The sequence below is a fragment of the Meles meles genome, chromosome 7 (genome assembly GCF_922984935.1).
Source record: "Meles meles chromosome 7, mMelMel3.1 paternal haplotype, whole genome shotgun sequence".
In the NCBI taxonomy this organism is placed as follows: domain Eukaryota; kingdom Metazoa; phylum Chordata; class Mammalia; order Carnivora; family Mustelidae; genus Meles; species Meles meles.
Genome location: NC_060072.1, coordinates 130798981 through 130824163, shown reverse-complemented (window position 1 = coordinate 130824163; position 25183 = coordinate 130798981). Strand labels below are relative to the sequence as shown.

The following is a 25183-nucleotide window of genomic DNA, read 5'->3' as shown; positions in this document are numbered from 1 at the left end:
ACAGTGTCTGTAAATGACCCTGGACCTACTCTAAGACCCCAGGTACCACGATCTTTCTCATCTCTGAAACATAAGAGCTGTTTGTTCCATGGTGCCCTTAGCCGTCCTGCTCATTTCACGTGTCACGTTCCATAGTTTGGTTTTAAGGAGCATTTCACTTGTTAAGTGTTTTACCTCTTTACTTTCCTGAAGACAAAGATCATCCATGCCTTTTTCAATTTATTTTTTGCATCCCTACGAATGCGTATCATGGTGCTTTGTACTTTCCCTTTCTTGTCACATCCTTAATTTAGGCCCTCCCTGTCCCTTGTGCGGATTATGGGAATAAGTCTCTAGACTGTTCTTGCTGGCCACAGTACTGCCTTTTCTCTTTCCTGAGCTGTTCTTGTGGTTTCTACCAAGTTCCTAAAATGCACATTGGATCATATCAGTCTCTTCCTTCGAATCTGTCAATGGCTTCTTGTTGGCTTTGGGGTAAAACGCAAAACCTTTAGCATGGGAAATGAGTCTGTCCCTGGTTGAGTACCAGCTGAGATCTCCAGCCTGGCTGTCCCTCTTGGACCCTGAGCCCTATGCCCTTCATGCCTTCACCTGTAAGGCTGTTTGTACCCTTTCCCTATCCATCCTACGACCAGATGATGCCTCCTCTTCCCTATGGCCTTGTTCTTCTCTTGCTGCCCTGAGAGTCTGAATTATGAGTTATCTTCCTGCTAGACTGAACTCTATCAAGATTCAGGCTGTCTTTTTCTCTGTAGCCCCAGCGCCTGGCACAGAACAAAATCGGATAAATGGATTTAACTTCTTGCGCCAACATATCTTCTTCCCGGGGCTTTTCACTCTGCCCCAGGCTGCCAGCCCTGAGATGGCTTACCGGAGACTGTTCCAATAAACACACCCATTTTGATGCCTCCTAGCCTTGGTGTGCATTTCATTCTATAATGGAGGTTATTACAAGGAGTTCTGATATTTCTAGATTTATTTTAAACAAAACATCTCTTTTGGATCTGCATAAATACACATTGATTTTCTTCCTTAAAACTCTCAGTTCTGTCCTTCATTCCATCATTCTGTAGCACAGTAAAGCTCCCCAATAAATACTTGTTCAGTAAATGAATTCTTTTAAGAGTATTATTTCTTCAAATTTTCTTTTTCTTTTTTAAAAGATTTTATTTATTTATTTGACAGACAGAGATCACAAGTAGGCAGAGAGGCAGGCAGAGAGGGAGCGAGAGAAAGAAGCAGGCTCCCTGCTAAGCAGAGACCCTGATGCGGGGCTGATCCCAAGACCCTGGGATCGTGACCTGAGCCGAAGGCAGAGGCCTTAATCCACTGAGCCACCCAGTCACCCTGAAATTTTCTTTTTCTTTTTCTTTTTCAGAAGAGTCTGCCTTACCATCCACTTCTCAGTCTAGGCAAATATGATATTACCTAGGATATGCACGGCAGAAGGGTAGGGACTAGCATATCCTTTCAACACAAAATTGCTAATGCCTAGAATAGTGCTTGACACGTAGCAGGTACTCAGTAAATGTATGTTGAGGTGGGGCGCCTGGGTGTCTCTGTCAGTTGAGCATCTGACTCTTAATTTCGTTCAGGTCATGATCTCAGGGTTGTGAGATTGAACCCCACATCCACTTCTGTGCTGGGTGTGGAGCCTGCTTAAAATTCTCTTTCTCTCTCTTTGCCCCCCACCCCCTCGCTTGCACACACACTCTCTAAAATAAATAAATACATCTTTAAAAATATGTACGTTGAGTGTGTGAATGAAGCAGTAATATTTAAATATTGACTAGTTTTGCATTCTTTCTCTTGAAATCTCTCTTTGTAAGACAGTTCTTAGCTTTTAAAGTTGCTTCGATTTTGTCATTTGTGTTACTTCATAAACACTTGTTCTTCACTTTTTCCTGTTTTCACTTAAATATTCAGTGATTTCTAGTAAGGACACCAGTTGAATTGGATCAGGACCCCAGCCTTTGCCCTCGTTTTGCCTTAATTACCTTCTTATGGACCACATCTCCAAATATAGTCACACTGGGGCTTGGGTCTTCGATATGAGTTTGGGGGGGACACAGTGCAGTCCATAACAGGGCTTAAATAAACAATGATCTGCATACATCATAGGTAATTTTGAGATAATTAAGTAGCAAACATCTTATAAGTATAAGCTACTATCACTAGCCAGCTTTTTTTTTTTTTTAAGATTTTATTTATTTATTTGACAGAGAGAGAAAGAGATCACAAGCAGGCAGAGAAAGGCGGGGGTGGGGGGTGAAGCAGGCTCTCTGCTGAGCAGAGAGCCTGATGTGGGGCTCAGTCCCAGGACTCTGAGATTATGACCTGAGCCGAAGACAGAGGCTTTAACCCACTGAGCCACCCACGTGCCCCAAGCCAGTTTCTTTGGTGGTAGAATACACTGCCTGTTGCCATCCCAGGAAAACTTCTGCATCCAGTTTATAGATTTTTTTTCTATTTTCAAACTGAACAATTTTAACTAAAAAAAAAAAAAAATTCCTTCTAGGTCCTATTTCCAGTCCTTAATTGGCCCTTGCAAGCCTCTTTTTAATCTGTTGTCTTGAGCCATGGTCATTTATAGAAACAAAGATAACGTACAGTATTAATTATGTTTTAAAGTTTTCCAGGTCTCAGTGAAATTATGGGGCTCTGAATATAGGTTTCACATGTCCTTTGTAGGCACTTTGGCCTGGACAGACATGAGGGAAAAGGAGGGCAGAGGTGTGACAATAGAAAAGAAATATTCCTATACCACTGGGAAAAAGTCAAATCAAGATGAACTTTTTAAAAAATGTTGCCATATCCAGTGCATTATGCAGATTAAAAACTTATAAAAGTATCTGAATTTTCTTCCAGATTTTATTTTACCCTTTGGGACATACCTACAGTGAGCAACATACTGAACGTTAAAGAACCGGCAATCTTCCATATATATTTGTGGAGTCCCCAGATGCAACAGTCATTCATAATTATGCCACATCATTATAATTTCAGTGGATTTTTACAGGTAGGTTTAAAACCTGTTGTTTTTCCAGTTAACAAGTGTAAGGGTCGCATGTCATTTTAACTTATTAAGAGGTCATGAATCAAAGGAGACATTATAAAGAGATTCAACTAGAACCCATTGGTAACCCAAGCCAAGTTCCTACAATTAAAGAAGATTGCACTATTGGGGGTTAGAAGCAAGAATGTCTTTCTTTTCATAAGCCTATCCGGATATGTCCTCTAATTTGCATTCCATGTCCCTAGAAGAATTATGTCATGAACATCGCTTTCCTTTATTTTTGGCTTGTTCTTTCTACTGTAGCTTCTTTTTTCTTTCATCATTGTCAAGTCTACGCTGTAGCCTTTTTCGTCTTCTGTATGGAATGATATGCAGTGCTGTTTGGAAAAGGATATGTCCGAATTTCTGTTTGAAGGGTCTGCTGCTTTTGGGCAGGACCCCCCATCCAGGCTTGGTTCCAAGGACAAGAAGCAAGAAGGGATGATCATTTTTTTTCTTTGTTTGTTTGCTCATATTTGTGATTGATTTTTCCTCTTGTGGCTGTATTACCTGTAACAGTCAACCTTTGATTTGCCCGAATTCAGCTTTTATGTCCTGGCATTCTGAGAGCAATGAAAATGGCAGAGTTTGTCTGTTTAGGACACTGTGAAATAGAGTCGAAATGTGGAAGAAAGAACAAAAGGAAAAAAAAAACTTTAAAAAATCATTCTGTTCTTCTTAACACTTGTTATTTTCGATGGCGGGAATTGACTTCCCCAAGACAAAGTGATGTAAATGTTCACTTTTGTTGTGAAATTATGGTGAGAAGGTGGAGGTCACGCAGCATTTCCTACTCATGTTTGAACCTTCCAGAACATGGTGCTTTAACTACAGTGAAGAGGATAGAAGTGGAAGTTGCCTTCACAGTTACCTTACGTGGGTGGGCATGTATTTGTTCTTTAAACATTTGCTGGGGACATCACATTCACCGGGCCCCGCTGATGGCAGAAAACACGAGAAGCCATGTTTTGGCATTTATGCTCTTGCTCAAGGGCATGACGTGGCTGGTGACGGTTTCCACTGGAGCAGGGGAGTCTTAGTGCGCTGAAAGTTGAGGATGGGGGAGAAGATGTGTTGAGAGGAGCAAAGCAAGCAAGGAAGAAAGGAATATGATAAAATTCAGAGCACCTAGCTGCTACTTGTCAGAGTGTTGGGGGAGACACCATTACAGAAATGTAGATTGAGGCAACATCGATGAAAGACTGGTCTCATATGTTCAAATATGCATAATTTGTTATCTATAACACAAACAAAAAAAATCTCTAAAAGAAACCATTTTGAAAATGATGACTGACTTGGGGCACCTGGGTGGCTCAGTGGGTTAGGCCTCTGCCTTCGGCTCAGGTCATGGTCTCAGGGTCCTGGGATCGAGCCCCACATCGGGCTCTCTGCTCTGCAGGGAGCCTGCTTCCCCCTCTCTCTCAGCCTGCGTCTCTGCCTACTTGTGATCTCTGTCTGTCAAATAAATAAATAAAATCTTTAAAAAAAAAAAAAGAAAGAAAATGATGACTGACTTAAGATTTTTGAGCATTTACCAGACATCGGGCACTTTGCCAGAAGGGGTGGGGATATCATGAGAAACAGACTAGATATGACCCCTGACCTCAGAGAGCTTAGTGTTTACCCTCTCACGGCACCCAGATAATTGCTACACAGTACTATAAAAGCTTGATAAGAGGGAAACACTGTGCTCTTACGGAGGGTTAACAAGACAGCTATGGGAGGTAAAGGAATGGAAACCTTGCCGCTGCTACTTTAAAACAGTTTTTGAATGATTTTACTGAATCCTTTTTTAAAATAGCGATGCCTGCTGTTCTGTTGGTGTGATAGGTACCATCAGTTTTGCTTTTAAGTTTGCCTGTCTCCCTCCATCTGTTTTCTCTGTTCCCTGTTTGCCCGTCAGTATGGGTGTCCGGAAAATATCCTTCAAAACGAATCAAGCCACAGATTCCATATAAAATGTAAAAGAAGGTGCATTTATAGAAGAGCATCAACCAGCGTATTAATTTCAGGGTGTGGTTAAGAAGTCAATATATTACGATCTGCAGTCGTTTAAAAATTCAGACACATGTTCTCTGCCTTCTGGTTTTCAGGACTCAAGAAATGAAAAAGTATTCAAAGTAAAACTATGACCGTTTTTCTTCATCTCTTGCACACTCCCACCCTCTGTAGGGATAGTTTTGAATTAAAAGCTTTTCAGGACTGGGCCCCCAAAATTGAGAAATTATTTTTCATTTTAAAAGTATACACTGGGGGGCACCGGGGTGGCTCAGTCAGTGCAACGTCTGACTTCAGCTCAGGTCACGATCCCGGGGTCCTGGGATCGAGCCCTGCATCGGGCTCTCTGCTCAGCTGGGAGTCTGCTTCTCCCTCTCCTTCTGCTCCTGGTCATGCTCTCTCTCTCTGTCTCAAACAAATAAATAAAATCTTAGAAAAAAATTAAAAAGTTACATGCATCTGAAAGAGTCATATGTGTACATGGGCTGCGTATGTTTTGCCTGCCTAAGTCGAGTGTACGTGCACGTTTGAGTGGAGAGCTCCTGGAAGCTGGTGGTAAACATTGGTTTGCACTGTTTGGTTTCCACCTTTGGTGTTCTTGGCCCAATCTGTGCTGACAACGAACCTCTGGGACGTCCCCTCAGTGCTGTGCGGTCTTTTCCTGCCAAATATTGTTCTCTTGCAAGATTAAATAGCTGAATCAGTGTGGCCTGAATCTTGATCCTGCTGAGAATATTAAGACTCCCGCAGGTTGTAATACAGATTAGCTGGTGAGAGCTCTGTTGGAAAAATAGAGTGAGTTTCCCTAAATGAATTTAACAACTGCTGTGAACCTTTTTGTGTCCTTTAACATGAGTGTGTGTGCTGGCAGTTAACCACTTATTTCCCTCATTTTCCCCAAAGTGGCTCCTGCCCACTGCCTGGGCATTTACTGTAAACATTTTCATAACTTTATTCCACATTCATGGTTCGCCAGAATAAGACGTTTGACATGTTAAAATGATTCAGTATGGTTCATCGTTATTTATTTGAGGAGGAAAACCATTTTTTTCTGAAATTATATGATGAATTTAACATTACTTACATAATTAAAGGAACCACATCACTGGCTTGTTTAGAATAAACTGATGGGCATGTTGGATTTCTATCACAGGCTTTACGTTATTGGTCGAAAAACAGCAAAATATCTAACAAGGGGCAGGAAGGATGGACTGGCCAAAATGATTTGCATTGTTTCCAGCCTCCATTCCATTCCTATTTCTGCTTCTGCAGTTAGATCACAATCTTTGAGGGTTCTTTTTTTTTTTTTTAAAGATTTTATTTATTTATTTGACAGATAGAGATCACAAGTAGGCAGAGAGGCAGGCAGAGAGAGATGGAGAAGCAGGCTCCCTGCTGAGCAGAGAGCCTGATGCGGGTCTCGATCTCAGGACCCTGGGATCATGGCCTGAGCCGAAGGCAGAGGCTTTAACCCACTGAGCCACCCAGGCGCCCATCTTTGAGGGTTCTGAATTCCACAGAGATTATGGTGCTTCCCCTTAAATGAAATAAATTAAAAAAAAAAAAAAACACCACCACCACCAATAACACGAAACTTGAAAGCATAGTATACACAGATAACCTGAAAATGAGAAATTGCTAGATTTTTCTGATTGCAGTTCATTGAACACTTTTCTATTTTGGGGGGCCCTTGCCTCGTGTGTGTACAAAGCATGCTCCTCTGCTTATGAGGCAGCCTTCCCATCTGCCGCCCACACAGATCGTCTCCTGACACCTCGTGTGTGTGCGCGACTGCGTGTGATTTCTCGGTACAAATGTCTGTGACCAATTTGTTAATGGCAGAGCATCACACAGTGGTAATACTCTTCCCCTTATTAGCGCTGTGTTTACTTTTGCAGATCCCTTCATAGGTTATTACTGGAATGATTACTATGAATATTTTAAAAGGTACATGACTAGTTAAATTATTTTTTGAACTTGTTGGCGTAAATGCACCAAACACTGGGGGTAGGAGATGTACTGAGAGAAGACGTGGGAAGAAGACAGTGTAATGGTTCGGCAGTGTCTAGTGTGTCTTCATAAAATGGACTCTATTTTGCAGTTATCCTGTATGAGGGTGTTAGGCAAAGAACTGCCTGACCTTAATTTCTGGATGCTTTGGAAGTTAGCTTGTAGCTTCCCTGGCAGTAAAGAATTGGGGTCAGAACGGAGGTCTTCCGTCTACTAATCTGGTTTGCCTTTTTTTTTTTGAATGCTTGACTCTCCGAGTCACGTTGGTGGCATTGTTGGAATTTGCAGTGCTTCCGAATTTGACTTGCAAGCTGCATTAAAAAAGGAACTTTTAAGTATTAAATCGTAAATCCTCTAAAACATTATCAGTGGCTTAAAAAATTAATCAGTTCAAGTGGACAGAAATATTAATGCATTATCCTTAGCAAATGTCAGTGGAATGTCCATACCTGGGATTTTCCAATATTAAGACTAAATCCCCCTTTTAAATTGTGAAATAGATCACACATACAAAACAGTCCACAGGAACTCATATGGAGTTTAAAGAATAGTAATAAAGTGGACTCGTGTGTACCCACCACCCAGCTTAAGAAATAGACAATTTTAGAAAATTTGGAAGACCCTTGCATTCCCTTAGGTTTAGACCTCTTCCCCGCGAGTAGCTACCCACAACACAAAGGCCACAGCATCCTGGAAACACAGATTTTCATAGTGACATGACGAGAGACAATATGAAAATCCAATTGCCATACATAGAAGCAATTCATGGGATTTTGGAGAAAGCCTGTTTGGCCTCTTGCACCATTAAAGCCCGCATAGTTTCTAAGGACTTAGAGACTGCTCATTCAGCAGTTTAGGACTCAGGCAGGAGCACGACAATCTCTGTGTCCGTGGGCATCCTGCTCTGTGCTCAGAGGACACCTACTCCCTGAATAGAGGACAAGGAGAGGAGCAAAACTTCATGAAGGCCACTCTGTGTTGGGCACAGCCTTTCACATTTATTTCATCTGTTTTTCTCAACATCCCCAGAAATAACTGTCATCGCTTGCATGGCATGGATGAGACAAAGCTCAGAGAGAAAGGACAAGTTGCCTAACCACATACAGCCAAGAAAGACCAGAGCTGGGACTTGAGGGCCCGGTTTTTGTTTTTTTGTTTGTTTGTTTTTTGTTTTTTTCTGACTTAAAATGCGGGATTCTCCCTCTATACCCGAGTTTCAGTATTATGTGATATCTGGAGCCCTTGGGCCATAGAGCAAATGTCAGAGATAGGAGGTTTTTTGGTTGTTGTTAATGCTGAAATTGATTTACCCCTAAATGGCATTTTGGAGGTCATATGGTGATATTAGGACCCAATTTAGAAGTTTCCAATTTCCTAACTCCAGGACCAGAGCTCTATGAGCAGAACCTCCAATTCAAATGTTCTTCATGGGCTGGCATACACAAAGGTTTTGCATGGCCCTTGGCAGCATGAGCATGGGCATTATTCAGGGGGTCCTGATGTTGAGGTTGAATGAATATTCCCCTTAGGATATAGTTACCTTCCTTGTCCTCCCCTGCTCTGAAGGGACCTGCTCTGTGCGTGGCACCGTTTCAGGAGCTGAGCATATAAGATGGAAGCGAAAGTCTCTCTTAGCCCAGAACATGTAACACAGCTCTCATAAACGTGTTGAGAGGGAGGTGGGGTTTCGGGGTCTGGGCAGCCCAGAGTCAGGAACCTCGCTCTAGCTGGGGTTTGGTGATGGTCAGAAATGGCTTACACGAGAAGGTGGCATGAGATGAGTTTCTAAGAATGAGTACGTGTAGAAGCAAAGGAGAAAGAAATGATGGTGAGCAGCGGCTGGTAAAAACGTCCCACATGGGGGACCAGCATAGATAAGGAGTTGAGAAGGGACCTGTGTGGTGCATTTGAGGAACCGTGAGTACGAATTTTATCCTGAAGATTTTGGGGAGTACCCAAAAGTTGTTTTTAGTTAAAGATGTTAGGGTCACTGTTGGTATAAATGCAGGGAGTGGTTTAGGTAGGCTTGTTGTCAACCTGGCCCTCCTCTGGGTGGGATTTCCCTGTCATTGTCTCTGTGGGACCCTGAGAGCCCTCATGTCTGGCTGTCGGGCCTGGGATGGCTATAGCACTAGTATTTGTGGGGGTCTGCATTTGGAGAACAAAAGAAGAAAATAATGAGTTCGGGTATCTCTATTTTAGTGCTATCCCAATGGAAAAAAAAAAAAAAAAAAGGAGGACTTAAGCAGTTTCATTGCATGGGTTTAGAATTGAATGATAAACATTGAGCACAGGTGTCTGTATGGTATGTAAATAGGGCAGTGGTGTGTTCACGCCCCAACTGTGATACAAGCCTGGGATGGCTAGTCTGCGACACAATGTCAGGTTGGCAGGTCTGAGAGTGTAAACCCCTATTAATATGTATGTCTTCAGCATTGCATGCAAATGCTACATTAGTTCCATACAGATATGGGCAGAAAAATCTCAGTGAACGAAACTGTCTGCAGTGGGGGCGTGGGGGTGTTCTGGTAAACTTATTATTATGTTTTAATAAAGGTGAAGCCTAAACCTTTATTGCTTTGCCAACAGTGTCTCCAAAAGTTAGATGACACGCCAGAGTGCAGCTAACTTTAACTCAAAAATGTAACTCTCTTTTGCTCATTGTACCGGCTGGAGGTGACAGACACTGATCGGCAAAGATCACTATATGGGGCAGGCAGATGGTCGAAGAGGTGACCTCTGGAGTCCCTGGTATCCTCAGGACACCGTCTGGAAGTGATATTTCTGGAAGTTGATGAGGACGCCTGTTTGAGACTGTTCACCTTTGACTGCCCTGGGTCCTCAAGTCAGAACACAGAGGAACAAAATCCTAGCAGTGGAATCGTTTTCAATGACTCAGTATTATGTGTGTAGGGAACTGAAGACTGGATTTTAATTAAAAGCAAAGGAAATTCATTTTGAATTGTAGCACACACAATGTAGGTAAGGAACAAGAAATAACTTCCTAGGGGCACCTGGGTGGCTCAGTCGGTTAAAGCCTCTGCCTTCGGCTCAGGTCATGATTCCAGGGTCCTGGGATCAAGTCCCGCATTGGGCTCTCTGCTCAGCAGGGAGCCTGCTTCTCACCCCTGCCCCTCTGCCTACATTCTGACTACTTGTGATCTCTGTCTGTCAAATAAATAAATAAATAAATAAATAAATAAATAATCTTTAAAAACAAAAAAAAGAAGCAACTTCCTATAATACGTGGGTTAGATAAGAAAGTTTGAAGGCTCTTTTGACTTTTAAAATGACCTATTTTAGGGGCGCCTGGGAGGCTCAGTTAGTTGAGCATCTGCCTTCAGCTCAGATCCTGATCCCAGGGTCAAGCCCCACGTTGGGCTCCTTGCTCAATGAGGAGCCTGCTTCTCTGTCTCCCTCTGATGCTTCCCCTGCTTGTACTCTCTAATAAATAATTTAAAAAAATTTTAAAAATGACCTATTTGAGCAAAACATTGTATCTTCATCATTATGCCTCTTTTCACCCATGTCTCAAATGGGAATGATCCATCATAGTTGATGCTTATTTTGAGATGATCAATGAAAGCCTGATGGAAAAGCCCTTTGTGTGTTGCAGAAGAAAGACGCCATTACATAGACATGAAATCAAGCTTTCTTTATGGAGACAGGTGCACAGAGGTCTGATTGGCTTTCCTTTTGGGGCCTTTATAATTTTATGAAAATGCGATTGAGAAACACAGGGAAAACAGTGTAGTCTGGCTTGGGAGAGTCGGGGAATGGCATGTGTCCCAATGTAGGGGAATGGAGGGGAGAGCAGGCTTCATCACTGGTTGCTCTGGACTTGGCAGATTCTCTTAAATCCCTCCAGATCACACATTGAAAACCAAGTGGTGGTAATTATTCCTGAGGCCCCCTCAATGTTATGTTTTGAAATTGGGATTAATACCAGGCAAAAAGTGCCATGTTTTAGGAAAGATCCAGTTTTCTTCTTCCTTATGGTTTTTTCTTTTAAAAAGAATTATTTGAGATGAACTGACACGTATGGCCCCCAAAAGGAGTCAACCTAACCTTATTCATGAGGCGGGAGAATGTCGAAGTCTGAACAGTGTTGGATTACAAGGTCATTTTGAAGGACAGGATGTGCAATAATTAGAACAGGCAGAAATTAAACCACAATGAACAGTACTCCTAAAGAAAATTAAAACACAGAAAACACTGCATTATTTATTTGGATTCAATGGGAACTTGCCAAGGGAGAGGCAGCTGGCTTTCTGCTCTTTGAAATGTTTGTAGACTAGAGGAGAAGCTGTCAATCAGATTTAAGCCCTCACTTAATTCTTGCTCTTAGGCCAGATCTGACTGTATGGAGAGATGGGGAAGAGACACAGTTAACGAAGCGACTCAGGACAGCAGAGACACGGGCCATTGTGACAGGTAGACCAGAGCTTGGATTCTGCCTGTGCCAATTTCATATCACTGCCTGCCATTTAGGCTCTTTACTCAGACCTTGGGGACCTTAGGAGCTGATTTTAGAGGCAAACGAGGCCTGGCTTTGAAGGACAGCATCTCCTCTTATTATGTCTGGTACTCTAGGAAACAGAGTAATAAGGGTTTCTGCCTCACTCATTTCCCCATATCTAAATTTGCACATTTGTAAAATGGAAATAAAAAATCTATAACTTGGGACGCCTGGGTGGCTCAGTGGGTTAAGCGTCTGCCGTCAGCTCAGGTCATGATCTTAGGATCCTGGGATGAGTTCTGCCTACTGCTCCTTCTGCTCCTGCTCTCTGTCTCTCTGACAAATAAATAAATAAAATCTTTAAGAAACAAACAAAAAATCCGTATCTTCTAAGATTATTTTAAGAACTACAAATTAGCTCTTATTTGTAATTAAAACACTTGGCTTAGTGCTTAGTAACTGATAGTTTTGTTATTGCTGTGAAATAACTTAGGAATTGAGACACAATCTTGGCACAAAAACGTATATAAAGAGTCACTTTGTTTTGTCTTTGGAGAAAAAGGAATTATTATTTCCAGTCTTCAAATTGATCGCTGTTGGTAACGATTTATTTTATTTTATTTGGACTTCCTTGAAGGAACATTATTTTGATTACTGTCACTCACAGTGTTGTATGAAACGTCATCATTAAAAAACAGGTGGCAGAATTTTCCTGGGTGCTAATGTCCGTTATAGAATTTTCACTGATGAGCATAGAAGTTGATCCTTTTAATAAGGATCAGCATACTGACTTAATGATTCCCATGTATTCAAGGTGAAAAAAAATTCTCATTAATTCTCATTAATGGCACAACACATATTATTTTAAGTTCGCAAATGAATTTTTTCCCAATTCAGGCTCAGGACCCTGTGATTTTCAGGCAGATCTTTAATGATGTCTTGCTTCCTCATAAGCACGAGGATAAACATCAAGGTTATTTAAATGTCAGCTTTTAAATAGGATGGAGGAGACCAGACGGAGGGAAGATGGAGGAGAACCTATAGTTCTGTTGCAGTTCTGCATTTTAACTTAAAAGGGTAGGAATTAACATTTAAATTCTGCTGCTGCCTCCTGAAAGGGCACAGTTTCCAGAGTCAGTTTTTGATCTGAAGGAGGAGATCTATCTGTGTCCATGGCAATTTCCAGGCGATGTGGGTATATGAGGGCCCTCACTGCAGTGGACTTGCTCACCGGGGGCGTCCCCCGTTCTGCTGTCTTCTTCCGTGCAGTGCTCCGTGACTTTGATAAAGAGAAGCCGATAATCATCTACAGCGTCTGTTACAATTAGTATTACTCGTGTGCTCGCACTTGCCATTCGTCATGCTCAGCACAGTCTTGGCAGGTTCAGAATTTCTGCTCTTTTTCGTCCAGAAATGAATTTATTTTGTGACCTTTGTTATGGATAACCGTGCTGTGTGTGACACATAACCCACATCTGCGAGAGGGTTCTAGGTGCTTCTGCAGGGCGACTCTTCAGGCACTTACCGCACCGTGTCAAAGGACTGATTGGATTTTTCTCTCTCCCCAGCCGGGTAGACTGGGGTTCCTTGAGCTCAGGGAATGTGGTCAGTCCTATTTTTAACCTCAGCAGCAGACATGGTGCCTGGCGTGTCTTAGCCTCCAATAAATGTTTTAATGAATAAATAAAAGTGTGTGGCATTTTCCCTCACTGTTGCACAGCACGCAAGTTTATTTCCAGATCCATTTCCACTCCAAACTCTTAATGAGGCCCTGACCTATTTTGCCATACTCCTGGCTCCCTTCTCCTTCCATTTGCCTCCTAGCAGAGACACACTGCAGTGTCTCAAAGATTTGTCTGTCAAGGAATGATGAGGGATGTTGCCTGTGCTGACTTACGTGAGTAGTAGTTAATTGCTGAAACCAACAGTCCTTGGGTCTGAGCACAACAGAGGTTTATTTCTCTCTCATGAAATGGGTTGATGTGGGTTGGCAGCAGATGGGGCAGTGTGGGGACCATGCTTGGTGCCCTGATGTCTCTGCTGCCCCCTTGGGTCTGAGAATGCTGCGCTGGTTGAGCTACAGGTAGCATGCAGGCAAACAGCGAGGAACCCTGGTGGGTCATGAGTGGTCCCAGGGGCTGTCTGGAAGCTGCGTCCCTCACATCCATCCGTATTTCATAGGAGACAGTTCAGTCATGCGAGCTTGCCTGATTGTGGGGGGTCAAGGAGGAAGACAAAAAGTAGGACTTGGTGGCCATCATCAGTCCCTGTCACAAACCTTTTACCAGTAGTCTGTCCTTCAAGACGAGGCAGAAATACTGTAGTCCTCCCTTATCTGTGGGGATTACATTTCAAGACCTCCAGTGGACACCTGAAATCCCAGATAGCTCTGAACCCTATATATACGATGTTTTTTCCTGTGCATCTACACCTATGATAAAGTTTAATGTGTAAATCGGGCACAGTAAGAGATTAACAATGACCACAAATGATTAAAGAGCAGTTATAACAATATACTGTAAGAAAATGGAGTGAATGTGGTCTCTCTTTCTCAAAGTACCTCATTGAACCGTGTTTGCCTTTCCTCTCGTGATGGTGTGAGATGACAGAATGCCTGTGTGAGGAGGCGGAGTGAGTGAATGGCGGAGGCACCATCACAGTGTCAGGTCACTACTGACCTTCTGCTGGTAAGTGGGAAGGAAGATCATCTGCTTCAGGGCCATGGTTGACCATGAGTAAGCGACACTGTTCAAAGCGAATCTGTAGATGACGGGGGGCTCTGAAGTGCCAAATCCTTGGTGCATCCATTCAGCCTTTAATATGCTTGCCATGTTCTCGCAAGAGCTGAATTTGAGTTTCAGGGAGAAGAAGGCACTCCCTGTAGTAGAAGTAATACTTTGAGTTGAGAACTCTTTTTCTCTCTTCTTCATTTTGACTGTAGACCCGTCAAGCCTGCTTCAGTCACAGATGAGACTGACGCCCAATCTCAGGTGGGCAGTGAGATCTCATCGTGATATGATGAAGAGAGGACACAGGTTCGAACATGAAATGCAGACTTGATTTTTTTTTCAAAGTTCATGAAAAAATATTTTTAAGTTAAATTGTACTGTCACAAAAAGTACAAAGTAAAGAAAGTGAAACTCATAGTGTACCCAGCTGGCCATATCCTGAACTGAGCAGACTCACACAGTCTCTAGGAAATTATTTCCTCAATACCCGTCTTTAACCTGCCCCCATTTGAAAATTGGAACTGGAGGATAGGAGCCAACTTCCAATGCACAACTGTGTTATGTCCAACTTCACTAAACCATGAGGCTTTATTGTATTTTCTTTTTTTTTTTTTTAGCTGAGATATAGTTGATATGTGACATATTAATTTCAAGTGTATAACATAATGATTTGATATTTGTATATGGTGTGAAATGATCACCACAATAAGTCTAGTTATGATCCATCACCACACATAGTTAGATTTTTTTCCCCTGTGCCAAGAACATTTTTTTAAAAATTATTTATTTTAATGACAGAGAATGTGGGGGGAGGAGCAGAGAGGGAAAGAGAGAATCTCAAGCAGACTCCATGCCTAGCGTGGAGCCTGACTCAGGGCTTGATTCTACAACCCTGAGATCATGATCTCAACCCTGAGGTCATGACCTAAGGCGAAATCAGGTCAGATGCCCAGACGAATGAGTCACCCAGGTGCCCATCTTGGGACAAGAACTTTTAAGATCTACTGTCTTAGCAACTTTGAAATATAGTCTGTGGTATTGTTAACTGTAGTTATAATTCCATGCATTACCTCTGCAGGACTTACTTATTTTAGACCTGGAAGTTTGTACCTTCTCACCCCCTTCACCCATTTCACTCATCCTCTATCAGCTGCCTCTAGTAACCATCAGTCTGTTCTCTGTGTATTTTCTTTTGTAATTTTTTAAAAGTTTACATTTATCTGATATGACTGTGCATGAATCAGACATATAATATAATGCTATCCAGGTAAGCTTTGAGGATGATCTATTGTGAAAACTATTTTTGAGTCATGTTCTTTGTGAAAAAGCTCATGTCTGAGGCCATTGAGTGACTGAAAAAAATAGACATTTCCTCTTGGGGTCATATATAACAATTCATAAGTTTATTCTAGAAAAGAACTTAATTCCTTTCAGCTCAGGAGAGATACATCTAAGTGTGAAAATTACAAATAATCTGAAGGCTTCAAAGAGTTTGTGGAAATTCCCAGTTTGTGACTACAGGATAGCAAACACACTGAGAGAATCTGGTCTCTTCCAATGGGTTGTGCTTTTTTTTTTTTTTTTTTTGTCATGCAAACTTGTGCATGTATTTTATGAAGTGTTAATGCAGTTAATATCTAATGTTCCTAATTTATGCAATTGGATATTTCATAAATGGGCTTTCTGCATGCAAGCATTTGTACACATTAATATTTATGCAAGTATTCAAATCAATGCAAGGGCATCTGTCTGAGTATGTGATAAAAATATGCATATGCATGAACATTTGTACCGGGGGATAAGTCCCCAAAGTTAGTGATTGCTGAGGTTACAGTTTTCAACTTTTGTCCTCTTGACGAAATTTCTTTGACTAGGAAAGGCAGGCAGAGAAATAGCACCGGCATTCATAGTGACAAACGAAATTGTCTAATTTAACTGTATTAAATAGATGTAAATGACAAGTCTACGGAAGCTTCTTTAGTCAGTAATGCCATATGTAGAAAACAGTATTTTAGAAAATGTGGCAGTTGTCACAAAGAGCATATATTCTCATTTATTGCCAATACAAAGAACATGCTGTTGGTAATGAGAAAATTTTTGTCAGACCTATTTTATTTCTTTATTATTTCTTTATTTCGGCTTGAATCTGACCCCTAGAAATAATCATCACAGTCAGTACAGGAGTTCCTGGGCTGATTTTAGGAGGCGTATACAAATGTAAAAGTAACAAGAGAGGGATCAGGGAAGGAAAAATTCTCAAGTCCTCTGGTCACTGTTGATGTGCTTGTCCATGACATCCCAGGGGATTCTAGTTTTGGAATCTTTTACAGGCTGGAAACCTCAGTCTCTGGGAGGCCAGGACCTTCTGGGGCACTGCTTTGGAACTAGAAATTGACAGCCGTCCCTGCTCGGAGATCTCCTGACCTCTACCCTCTATCTTTATTATTCTAGAGGAAAATCGTTCCTTGATCTCTTCATACTTCTGATTCTGGTTTGTCTATTCATTAGGTACAACTGGCAAAGCATTTCTCTCAATTTATAAACTTAGTTGTTGGTAAATTTCCAGGCTCCCGTGTTTTCATTTTATGGCAGGCCACAAGTAAACAGAGTTGATTCTGAAATAGCAGTTTTGCAGTTTGAAGATGTGTTGAACACTTTTCTTTTCCTTTTCTCTTTCGTTTCTTTCCTTTCTTTTCTTCCTTCCTTCCTTCTTCCTTCCTTCCTTTTGTGCATCCCTTTGCTGAGGAATTTGTAATCTACCAGCTGTTCGGAAGAGGTTGAGCATTGTGGCGTACCTTTGTCATGCTTGAGCAACGTCTTCCCAGTAAAATTTGGGTTGGCTGCTTTTGAGCTGAAATGTCAGCGAATTAGCATTTTTTTTTTCCTTATGGGAAAGAAAAGGTTGAGAAAATCATGAATGGCTTAGGTATGAATTGAAAGGAATTGCTTGCTCAGTTATACTGTCCTTTCTCAAAGCCCCATTAGTGCTTGTTTTCCATGATTCACTGAAGGGAAGGGGCAGGTTTTTGTATCATGGTGTCGTATGTGGAGGGCAAGGCTATCACTATCCATGTGACGGAGGTGGCTGGTTAAAATGTTCTTTTTTTTTTTTTTTTTTTACTTCTTTATTTATTTGACAGAGAGAGAGATCACAAGTAGGCAAAGAGGCAGGCAGAGAGAGAGGAGGAAGCAGGCTCCCTGCAGAGCAGAGAGCCCAACGCGGGGCTTGATCCCAGGACCCTGAGATCACGACCTGAGCCGAAGGCAGCGGCTTAATCCACTGAGCCACCCAGGCGCCCCTGGTTAAAATGTTCTTAATCTCTCATGGGCATCGAGTGTTGCCTGCTTAGGTGTTTTCCAGTTTTGTCATTTCTGGGCAAGCCCTATGGAGAGAGACTCTGCTCGGACCACATATGCTTCTTGGGAACTGGAGGAGGCTCAGAACCATTGGCAAGGATTTTGTCCGCCTTGGTGGTGTTTACGTGGTCCGCCTCTAAGAAGAGGTCATCCATTTAGGCTCAAAGAAGAAGGGGCATCAAATTTCCCAGTTCTATATGGGAAGGAGTTCTATATGTTGTGGACTTGGAGATGAGGCTAGAGTGAGCAAAGGAGAAAGTGGCACAGGATGTAAAGGACAGAGAAGACAGGGCCATGATAAGAGTTGGTATTTTACTACAAATACCGTGGAAGCCATAGAAAGTTTGAAAGCAGGGGTGTGACACGATTTGATTGACATTTTCAAAAAGATTACTTGGCAGATGTGTGGGGAAAAGAATGAATCACATGGGGCAAGAATGAACACAGGGATTGATTATGGGGGACAGGTAAGGTAGGATGGTTAGGATTAAGCTAGTGGTAGAAATGGAGGAAAGAGGACAATTTTATGTTTTATTTTGGAGGTGGGGCTCCTTCAGCTTCACGCTAAAGAATGAAATGTGGAGAATGAGGGAGCAGAGAAAACAGAGGTGTCTCCTAGAATTTTCATCCTAGCCAATGGGTGAAAGGTGTGGTCATGTCACTTAGACAAGGAAGACCAGAGAAGGAACAGGTGGCGGAAGGTAGAAATATATCTGAACATCCAAATGGAGGCGACCAATAAGCTCTTCTCCCTACAGCATGGAACTCCGGGGAGAGAGTGGGGAAGGAGGTATAAAATGGAGCAAGTCATCAGCACATAGATGGTATTTCAAACCCTGGTATTAGCTGAAGTCACCTAGAGAGAAAGTGCAGAGATGAGAAGGAGAGCCAGGACCAAGCCCTTAACTCTCCACCTGGTACAGGTCTGGTAGAAGGGGAGGAAGGGGCCATGGTAGGTCCAGGCGATGACAGGGAAGTAAGATAAATTAGGAAACAGAAACCAAGGGAGGAAGATATTTTTAAAAAGGACAGCGGTCAACCGGCATATGCTGCTGAGGGGTCAGAGAAAGGGAGGACACCGAGAAGCTCCTTACATCCGACGCCATCAAGGGAGTTGCTGACCTTGGCAAGAGTAGTGTCAGTGGCGCTGTGCGCCGAGGGTCAGGCTGGAGTGGGAGATGATGAATTGGAAACAGTGAACAGAGGTAACTTGTTGAGCAAGTTTTGCTGTGGAGGGCAGCAAAGAAGGGACTGAAGCTGGAGGTGAATGTCAGGTCAAAACATTTTGGAATATATTTAACTTTTTGTTGTTGTTTGGTTTTCGTATGAGAGCTACTGAAGCATATTTGAATTAACATCGATGGTATTGATCCAGTGGAGTCAAAGCTGGGGATACACAAGGGGAAGAGAGGGTTGGGGGGAGAGAGGAGGCAAAGCACAGGTGAAGGGGTCAGCCTTTGATAGGGCCCAGGAATGTTTCTTCCACCGTACCAGGAGGGGAAGCACCAGGTGAGGAGTATCATGCTTGGGTACAGGTTGGCTTGTGGTTAGTGGAGGAGGGCGAGGTAGTCACAATGGGCTGCTCCCGGTTTTTCTGGATCTGCGCCTGTGGGCTCTGCTCGCCATACCTTTCCACTGCCTTCCCCTGATCTCCTCTTTCTCAGGGCTTCAGAGTCTGGTCTTGGCTCAGTCACCCATACTGTATACGTCCAAGTCCTTCTGTGGGTGTTTGCAAGTAGTGCTGTAGCCAGGCTTGGAATGAGTCTGAGTAACGCTTTTACCTTGATGCTGAGCTGCCCAGGAGGGTAGCCGACTGGCCATATGTGGCTACTGAGTGCTTGAAAGGTGGCTTGTGTAATGGAAGAATTGAACATTTAATTTTATTTATTTTAACTTTAATACTTGATGCAGTTATTCAAAAACTTTTACTCTGTTGGGGACAATATAGATATCTGAATCTATACCAGGTATCTTTGATAAAACTGAGCACCTAGACTGTGAGTGTAAATTGGACCCTGGGGGTGCCTGCGTGGCTCATTCGGTTAAGGGTCTGCCTTCTGCTCAGGTCATGATCCCAGAGTGCCGGGATCAAGCCCTGTATTGGGGAATCTGTTTCTCCCTCTGTTCCTACTCCCACTAGTACACTCTCTCTACCAAATAATTATATAAAATCTTAAAAAAAAAACTTCAAAAATGAAAAAATAAATAGTACCCTGATTTCAAAGACTTAGTTAAAATATATGTAAAGTCTCATGGATAGCTTTATGTTGATGGCAAACATGTTGAAAGGACAATAATTTGAGCTAGACTATATTGCTAAATTAATTTCAGTTGATTTAAAAATTTCTTCTTTTTTCAAAGTAACTAGTAGAGGGGCACCTGGGTGACTCAGTGGGTTAAGCCTCTGCCTTTGGTTCGGGTCATGATCTCAGGGTCCTGGGATCGAGCCCCACATCAGACTCTCTGCTCAGCAGGGAGCCTGCTTTCTCCTCTCTCTCTGTCTGCCTCTCTTCCTACTTGTGATTTCTCTCTCTGTCAAATAAGTAAATAAAATCTTAAAAAAAAAAAAAGACTACTACCATGTTATCGTCTCCAGAAAACCAATGCCATTAAAAAAATAATAAATAAAACAAAGGTAACTACTAGAAAAGTTAAAGTTCATAGCTTACATTGCATTTCTAATGGGTGGTACTGTTTTATGGGCTATGCCTTTAAGGAAGGCTCCTGTTTTAGATATACATTTGGTCATGACTACGTAGGAGTCAACCACATCTCACCTTAAGGAGCAGGGACTGTTCAGGAAACATGACCTCTCAAGGTTGGTGCAAAACCGGGACTTGAATCCCAGCTCTCTGGCTGCCTGCAGGCTGAGCCCTGGCCCACAGGCCACACGGAAGTCATTTGTGCATTCTTGCTTTCGAGTTATTCTGTGTTTACCCTAGCAAAGGACATTTACGTGGACACTTAAAGACAGAATTTGGTTTCTAACTTCAGGCCTCTCTCTGTCCTTGAATTCAAAGACTGACCATCGGCTCTTTCACATCTTATTCACTACTAACAACGACCACCATTTGCTCCGGGCACTGGGTCTCCAATGCCAAGTGCCGGCATGCCCTTTGTCCTTTATTCCGTATCTGATGATACCCTCCTTTTGTCTTGTAACTGTTCGGCTCTCATTAAGAATCCCTGTGTAGAAAAGAATTATGTGTTCCTTATAGGAATAATTTAAAGTTACTATAAATTTCACACGGTTAAGCTAAAGTTTGTGACTCACCACAGAGTTCCATGGGCATCTGAAAGTTGGTGCCCCACAAGCAGAGGGAGAGAGAGCAGCAGGCTCTCTGCTAAGCAGGCAGCCTGATGTGGGGCTCGATCCCAGGACCCTGTAATCATGACCTGAGCCAAAGGCAGATGCTTAACCCACTGAGCCACCCAGGCGACCTTTGGCATCTCTAACTGTTCTTCGGGCTCCAGCTCATCTGTGTTCTCTTTCCGGAGAGGGGACTTTATATCTCATCTTTGAGTCCTGAGGCCCAAGGGGAGAGCTTGTCCTATCGACAGGAGGGCTCGTAGGTTGTGCTTCTCTCTTCACGCCATCGATCCTCCCTCCCTTCTGAATCCTGTTAGCAGAGCTTAGTCAGCGTGACTCCTCAGCCAGCTGCACAAGCAGCACTGGGGTCACGTGCGCTCACAGACTGCAAGAGTGCGGGCTACTCCGTTGGCTCACACAGATCCAAAGAAAATCTCTCCCTGGCCCTTCCAGCTAATGAGGGACAGATTTCTTTCTTGGAGACTAAGTCCTATAGTAATATGTCCCTGGGGAAAAGAATTGGCTGGAAATCCCTAGAATAAGCTCTATAATACTCAATAACCTTGGGACAAGCTCTGGGTAATTTCCACATAGGTGTACGTAGAGGCCACGCATTTGGCTCATTGTTTATGAGCCAATGCTTGCAATAGGAAATTGAAAAGAAAAGAAAAAGTGAAAAACGGACCACAGAAGAAGCAGAACTTCATATAATCAAATCCCAAGTTTGTTTAAGTCCTCTTTGAAAAATTAGTCAAATTTCTAAAGGATAGCAAGTGAATCCCGTGGATATAAATCACGCCTACAGCTCCGTGTTATCATGACTTCAGCATTTACCTTGGGTCTCTCTCCAAACAGGATACAATTTCAGAACTGAGAAATTTCAGAATTTCATCCTGACCCTGGTGAAAAGGGAATACTTACTTCTGTCTGTAACATGGCAACAAGATACGGGTAGCTACTTAGGCAATTTTGGGGGGCCTCTGATGAAGAGATATTGGTATTTTTATATGGCATGTAGGATTTCGTAAGAGTTATAATGGGGAGTTTAGCTAAAATGTTCTTTTCTGCTCTTTCTCAATTTACTGGTGGCAAGTCTTGCAGTGGTGGGTCCCTATATTACAAGTTCACATTTGCGAATGACCCGTATTTACAGACAGCTGTCCCCTACTCCCAGACCCCCTGCTGAATAAGAATATTATGAAAAGCCTCAGAACTTTTGAAGAATGAGTGAATTTTTAGCCAGAGGAAAAGTAGAAAGTGCCCAAAGTACGGTTCCTGGTTTTGTTTTTTTAAATTATGTTTTTCTCCCTGGAATTCCAATAGTTGGGTTCTCTTTAGTTAAGAAAAATCTCCTTTTCTAAAGGTGAAGGCTAAGGAGAGGTCAGTAATTCATATGTTAAGTGTGAATCAGATTGCTTTCTTCAGTGAGGGTCAGTGAGGTCAAGAAGAAGCTAGAAGAGAAGCTAAGTGTGTTTGGTGGAGAGAGGAAGCCCATGCTTTTGGAGAGTGGACACTTTGGGAAAGGGGACAGAGCAGAACCAGGGAAGAGGAGAAAGCGAGGGGTTTGGAGCAACTCTGCCTGAGGACAGGGAAACCTTTTGGGCTCGGGCTACTGAGTAAAGAGGGGAAAGACGAACTTTCGCTTTTTCAAAATGCTCCTAGGAGTCATCCTATATTGATACAAATGTGCGTCCATATGATGGAATATTCTGCAACCAAGAAACAGGTAGATTTATGGTTAAAAAGAAAGTACAAAAAAAACTGTACAGTACGCTCCCATTTCTGCGTATAATTTTGAAAGGTTAATATGCATATATGCATGCCTTTTTTACATGCTTATATGCAGAGTATTTTTGGATGAAATGTAATAAAGGGTAACTTGACTGCCTCTGGGAAAGGAGCCTGGGGACCTGGGTCTGAGGTAGGGTTTTTGTTTGTAGTTTGGGGGGTACAGTTTGACTTTTTATATACATTACTTTCAAGTTTAAAAAAAGAACTAGTTGAAAGTTTTCTAGGATTACTCTTACCCTTAGGAACTTTGGTTTGTGTGTCTGGGGAGGTGGGAGGTTGGGGAGGGGGTGGGGCAGGGGGAAATAGGGAGGAGGGGGCAAGTAGGGGCGGTAGGGAGGAGGCACGTAATCTCTTTGTCCTTTCTCCTGAGTCGCAAAGCTCAGGGCTCTTATACGCCAGAACTCCTCTAGTTTTATTACTTCAGCTGGATTATGGTTAAATAAGCTTTTTTCTGGGCCAACCTGGAACTGAACTACTATTTATAATCTCTTTCTGTGGGGAAAACTCTACAGTGTTCCAGAAAGCATGCTAAACTAAATTGTCTCCACCCATCCTCTCTCAATATCATGTCTATTACATTTCTAGTGTGGGGGGGGGAAGGTCCTGCCTGTCCGCATTCCCACTTATCTCATCAGAAATGACAGAAACATTTTTGCAGTTATGTGCTTACATACCTTCTGGGTTTTCATTTGTTCCAGCAAGATACTGTCTGTTTTGCACTTTATTTTCCAACTAACTTATAATTTTTTTCTGAGGAGAGGTAGTACCTTTTATTTTTTTCCATGCCTAGTAGAGAGCTCTAGGCATCTGGTAACTACTTGTGAGATCATAGGTTAAGGTGTGGGTAGGTGTCTAAGCAGATTAGTCACTGTAACCTGTCATGGATAAAACCTTCTTGGCCTCAGAGACATTGTAGCAGGAACTCTAGCCTAGTACCTGGATTCTCGGCATTGGTAGTGTTGACATCTTGGGCCTGGTCGTTCCTTGTTGTTGGCCACTGTCTTGTGCCTTTTAGGAGGTTTAGCAGCATCTCTGGCCCCTCACCACTAAATACCATCGTGGAACCCCAGTTGGAACATTCAAAAATATCTGTAGACTTTGCCCAATGGCCCGTGGGGGCAAAATCACCCTACAGTACAGTCGCCCATTTGCAGTGATTTTTGGATTTGCTAGTCAGTCTCCAGGAATTTTTCTAGATTGGCAGAAAAGTCTTCACATCTTGGAGACCTAGCGGTGGGGTCAAAGCAAGTCTTTCTGAAAGCTTACATCGTGCTTTTGTGCAGAATTAGCCCCCGCAGGGCCCATAATTAGAAAAGGAACACGGAAGGAAGTGTTGGCTGGATTTCATCCTCCATTTGTCCGCTCCTGTCATTCCTGCTGTTTTTGAATAAGAGGAGTTTCTATGGCCTGGAACGAAGTCCGGAAGTCTACCTGAAGTGGGAAATAGCAGGTTCTGGGAGCCAGTGCCTGTGTGGAAGGATGGAATGCCAGACTAGACTGGCTTCCACGTTGTCAGCTGTGCTCTCGTTGCTTCCGAATAGCATATTAAGAAAACTCTCCCTCATTAAATGATCAAGGGACCAATTATGCTTCTCAGGTGCATTCACCTGACAAATGTTCACTGAGCATCTACCACGTGCCAGGAGGGAAAAAAAAATACTCTTGTTCCCCCGCACCCTTATTTCTCAATAAAGCATTCTATTTCTCTGCCCTTGGTAGGATCCTTTTATTTTTTTATTAATGAGAATCTTTCTTACTAATACCATCTTCTTTTTTCCACTTCCACTTAATTTACTCACTTTCGGAAGGACCAATTATAATTAAAAGCAAGAGGAACAGCAATCAAAGACATGGCTGGAATTCTCAGAATAATTCTTAGCTGTGTGTCAGTGCTCCGTGAAAGCACACACATGCTGGGTTGCATTCTGGAGACCCTCTTTAATGGTTCTTATATTTATATGTTTTCCTCCAACCCATTGGCGCATCAGCTGCCAAGGCAGTTTGTAGAATCTCCTTCCCTGGAGGTTTTTAAAAATAGAACTAAATACCCATCTGTCCAGAATGGTTTTGATACAGTCCTGCTGATTAGAAGGAATAGGGCAAGAGTTTTCTGTCAAGGTTTGTTTCAGTCTTAAGTGATCTTAAGTGGCTAAGTTTGCTTTTTGGTGGGGGAGGGAGGGATATAAAGTGACACTCTATGAATTTATTGATGTATCACTCTATGCGTCCTGGTTAAAAAGGATAAATTATATATTTCTCATGTTTTTAATGTTTCTGAAGTACCTGGTGCATTTGGAGTCTTGCAAACAAACCTGTGAGGTAGGTGGGGCTCTCCTCTGGGTTCCTGTGGCACAGGGCAGTTAGTGAGGCCCACAGATGTTCAGCTGTCCGCCCAGACTCAATGTGGGCTTGTGGTGCCTACTTTCAGCCCTGCAGGTTCATTGTGCTCTTTTCTTCTTCCCCACCCCTCCCCC

General features: G+C 42.7%; 2 protein-coding genes across 2 annotated transcripts in view; both read left to right on the top strand.

Annotated features, from left to right (window-relative positions):
* Positions 1-25183, top strand: part of NEBL (nebulette) — a 362472-nt gene that overhangs the window by 191115 nt on the left and 146174 nt on the right. The window lies entirely within an intron of this gene.
* LOC123946206 (nebulette-like) overlaps positions 1-25183 on the top strand; it is a 142960-nt gene that overhangs the window by 5047 nt on the left and 112730 nt on the right. Inside the window, exon 3 of the mRNA XM_046011515.1 lies at positions 2869-3019. The gene's annotated coding sequence lies outside the window, so the exon portion shown is untranslated. The remainder of the gene's footprint in view (positions 1-2868; positions 3020-25183) is intronic.